Source organism: Priapulus caudatus, unplaced genomic scaffold (genome assembly GCF_000485595.1).
Source record: "Priapulus caudatus unplaced genomic scaffold, Priapulus_caudatus-5.0.1 Scaffold64, whole genome shotgun sequence".
Taxonomy (NCBI): Eukaryota; Metazoa; Priapulida; class Priapulimorpha; order Priapulimorphida; family Priapulidae; genus Priapulus; species Priapulus caudatus.
This window is the reverse complement of record NW_014577125.1, coordinates 260,698-265,072: the sequence shown is the minus strand read 5'-3', so window position 1 is coordinate 265,072 and position 4,375 is coordinate 260,698. Positions and strand designations below refer to the sequence as shown.

The following is a 4,375-nucleotide window of genomic DNA, read 5'->3' as shown; positions in this document are numbered from 1 at the left end:
GAGCGAACGAACGAGCGAGAGACAGAGAGAAGAGAGAGAAAGAAAGAGAGAGAGAGAGAGAGAGAGAGAGAGAGAGAGAGAGAGAGAGAGAGAGAGAGGGAGAGACAGAGGTCACGAGAGAGCGAGAGCGAACGAGAGAAAGTGGAGATAAATAGGCATGAAGAGAGAGGTAGAGAGAGATCACGAGAGAGCGAGAGAGAGGAGAGAGGGGGAGAGAGAACGCGGGAGAGCAAGAGAGCGAGAGAAAGAGATAGAAATATAGATATATACATACATACATACATAGATAGATAGATATTATATATGGGTATACGTATATTATAGAGGTCGCTGGCGTATCTTTAAATGTTTAAATTATTTTGATTAATGATCGAATAACGGCCAAACTGGCTTCGGACACGTGACGACATTGTTCGCTGGGTCATTACTCCATTTTCTCTCGTGGGATGTGCACGCGGTCCGTTATCGCTTACAACCGCCACGATTACAGGTAACATAATTAATGCATTGTACATGTGATACTATAAATATCACTGTTATTATATATGCTCAGTGATATATGTGTTTTATATAAAAGTAATTAAGTTATTCGAAAGACAGCTATAGGTGAATGGACCGCTTGTGGGCGCTTCAGTACGTATAGTACGTCCTGAGTCCCCATTTAAACCCCTCGCTAAGCAACAATTAAGCAGGCGCGAGTTCTGTGTATCTCGCTTTTATATATTTTTTTATTTATTTATTTAGGCAATTATATCCATCATATAATACAATACATAGCATACTTTTATAATAAATTCTGAATTTATAAAATTGGATAACTACCAAGGATATATACACAAAAAGCATGACTAGCACACTTATTTTAGTTATTTACATTGTGGTCCTTAATTGTTTTGCTATGCCTTGCTGTTACTAACAATTACACTACTATCAGCACTAACTATTAAAATATACAAATTTGTAGTTTTAACCGGTCATACAATAGTACATTCTCATAAGACGATACAAACTTTTCTTATACCTAATTTCAACCAAATTCATTTAGCGAAACTCATAGTCCTCTGCCTCTAATGTTTCTACCTTTTCAATCAGTCATTTTTTAACACTATATCCTATACTTAAAATTAGAATAAACAGAATTTGTCCTAACTTGCTGTGGTAGAGAGTTCCAACTTCTAAGCTTCAATTTCAGTATAGGTAAGAGTTTTCCCCACCCGGGGTTTAAATATAGACATCTCACGTTCCCTTGTATTGAAACTATGGACTTCCGACATAGGAACATGAATCTTTCTGTTATATATACTGTGGGCCGAGATTATGTAATGTTTTAAAAACCCTGTTGAACTTACCCAGTTGCATTACCCTGAACTCTACGGGTACCCAATTTACAGCCTTGAACTCTCTAGCGCCTATACATGTGTGCTCTATAGTACTTAAGTTGAGAACACATCTAATGGCTTTATTTTGACTTGTAACTTTTAGTCCTTGCGCGCTTTGTGAGACTGCTGTACCAGACACTGCTTGCATAGTCAAAATGACATTGAATTAGGGCAGAAACTATAGTAATCTTTTACATGCCGTGTTTAATTAATTAGCTATTCTGGAAAAAAAATTCGATCTATTGTTAACTTTTTTTACAACCCGTTATTTCACCACTCATGGAGTCTTCCAATTCTATTCCTAGATACTGTATTTTATGTGCAATTGCCACCCTATTACATCTGATGTCCAGCTTTGGATTATCCCTGAGTTTGTGTTTCGTTCCAAAAATAATACTTTATGTTTTTCCAAGATGCAAGGATAAGTTGTTGTCATTGATCCATTTGTTAACGGAATGCAATTCTCTACTTAATTCTTCCTATATAGCCTGTACTTCTGTTCCTGAAACTACTTGGGCCGAATTGTCAGCATATAATAAAAGCTTGACGTTAACTGCCTTTGCCATGTCATTAACATAAATCAGAAATAACAGAGGACCCAAAAGCGAGCCTTGTGGTACTCCACATGTAATAGGGTCCTTATTAGAGAAGGTACCTCCTACATTAGCTCTAGAACTATAGCCCTCCGCTCCGCTTTTTAGTAAAATTTTATTGTCAACGGTATCAAAAGCTTTTTGAAGATCTAATAAAACCATACCAGTTAGATTTCCTTTGTCAGACTCATTACGAATAAAATCAGTTAGATGGATTAAACTTGTGTCAGTTGAAAAATTTGATCCAAAGCCAGATTGAAACTATATATAATTGTGATAACATAACTTAATTCTTACTACAGCAATATGGTTCGATTAAGATTTTACAAGATATATATAGCTTGAAAATGAAATACAAATCTCTATTCTTTCTTTGTAAACGCTTGTTCGTTTAAGATTTGACAAGATATAGAGAGTTTAATATATATAAATATTTCAGAAATTATCGTTTTTAGTTTATCTATATTTGCTTCAATTCATAAATTTCGTCAATTGTTCGTTGTCGCATTTTTATTGTTTTCAGTATGGACAGTCGTCGACGTGGTCGTTGGAGCACGCTGGAGTTTCAATTAAAGGTAAGGATATAACACAAATTTACGAATATTAATTATTGTAAAGAATTAGAGTAGTAAGAAACTTGAAAATGAAAAACGAATCTATCTTATTTCTTTGGTAACGCTTGTTCGATTAAGATTTGAGAAGATATAGAGAGTTAAATATATAAATATTGCAGAAGTTTCGTTTTTAGTTTACGTATGTTTGCTTCAATTCATAAATTTCGTCAATTGTTCAACGTCGCATTTGTTTTCAGTATGGACAGTGGTTGCCTGAGAAGTACTACGTCACCTTCACGACATGAGTAAGTAAGAGAAACCCACGTGATAAAAATGGCTTCATTCGATACAGTACACTCGAATTATTAAAGGCCGGAGATAAAACACTTACGCACGCACACTCACGAAAGAAAGCACGCACGAACACGCGTGTGCATGCACGCACACATACAGGCTCACGCGCATGCGAACGTACACATGCGCACGCACGCACACACACACACACACACACACACACACACACACACGGCCCCTACTACGCTCACCTCTGTACGGCATGAGAGAGAAGGAAGGAAACCCAGCCGTGATAAAAATGGGCTTCAGTGTCGATTCACAGTTACACTCGAATTATGGAGAAGGCGGGAGATAAATACAGTTCTACGCGACGCACTGGATCTGCACCGGGATAAGAAAGCAGCCGCGCACGAGACAGGGGCGTGTGCAGGGTGGCGTGGTGGGGGCAACGGGTGGTGGGCGGGGGTGCGCACACATACAGGCTCACTGCGCATGCGAGACGTACACTGATCGCGCTACGGCACCGCATCGACACGCACGCACGCACACCCAAGCCACACACACACACACACCACACACACAAGACCCGACACACAACACACACACGTGCAGCACACAACACAGCCACCATCACACTACACAGTCCGACCAGAGCAGCCATAGGGTACGACAATACACGGGAGCAAGATGACGATTCGCCTCTTCAAACCACTGAAATACGCTCCCGTGAGGCTGAGAAACAGCTCCCGTAAAAATTTGACAAGAGCTTATTTTTCCACAAACTTGAAAAATAAGCTCCGTAAGAAAAAAAAGGTACTTTTTTCCTGCACACACACACACACACACACACACACACGAGCACACACACACACACACACCAATCACACCACACACACCCACACACACACACACACACAGTTTACTGACATCAATATTTAGAAAATTTGAAGGTTTGATTTGTTGGTTAATTTATGAGATTGTGTTGTTACAAATCAACATAAGGCTACAATCATAAACGTAAGTGTCAATATGTCGTCCCGATTAGGAGTTGTACGATTAAATAACTATTGAGCCGTTTAAATACAAATTCGTTCAGATAGTTGGACGTTTGATTTTTGTTAATCTATATAATTGTGTTATTATAAGTCACAAAATTCGCTCGCCATTGTATCGTGTTTCTTATTTTTAACAGGCTGGAGTTCGTCAGGACATGCGGTGGTTAGATACATAGCTGGAGTTTACGCGTGAGAAGGCGCTATAAACTGCGAAAGTAAGAACTGTCATACAATAATAAATTTACTAAGTAATAACTGTAAAGGCAGTTAATATGCAGCAGTAGCTGGGAAAACGAAGATAATTCTCTCATTGCATTCGTTGAAAACGTCTGCGGCACCCCGTGTCATCTATCTCTACGTAAACTATCATACGAACTAAGACTGTAATGTGAAGGTATGGAGTAATTTTTTAATATATTTCTGGTTTGACATGGTGCTGTGGAAAAGTAAGTGGCCTACTGGCGTAAACGGTCAACATAAGTGGTCACGCGTAGAATGAT

General features: G+C 38.8%; 1 long non-coding RNA gene across 1 annotated transcript; it reads left to right on the top strand.

Annotated features, from left to right (window-relative positions):
- Nucleotides 1-404: 404 nt before the first annotated feature.
- On the top strand, nucleotides 405-4,054 carry LOC106821230. Its single transcript, XR_001395708.1, has 4 exons — nucleotides 405-490; nucleotides 2,496-2,547; nucleotides 2,784-2,831; nucleotides 4,013-4,054. It is a non-coding gene; the product is annotated as an uncharacterized LOC106821230 (long non-coding RNA).
- Nucleotides 4,055-4,375: the final 321 nt, after the last annotated feature.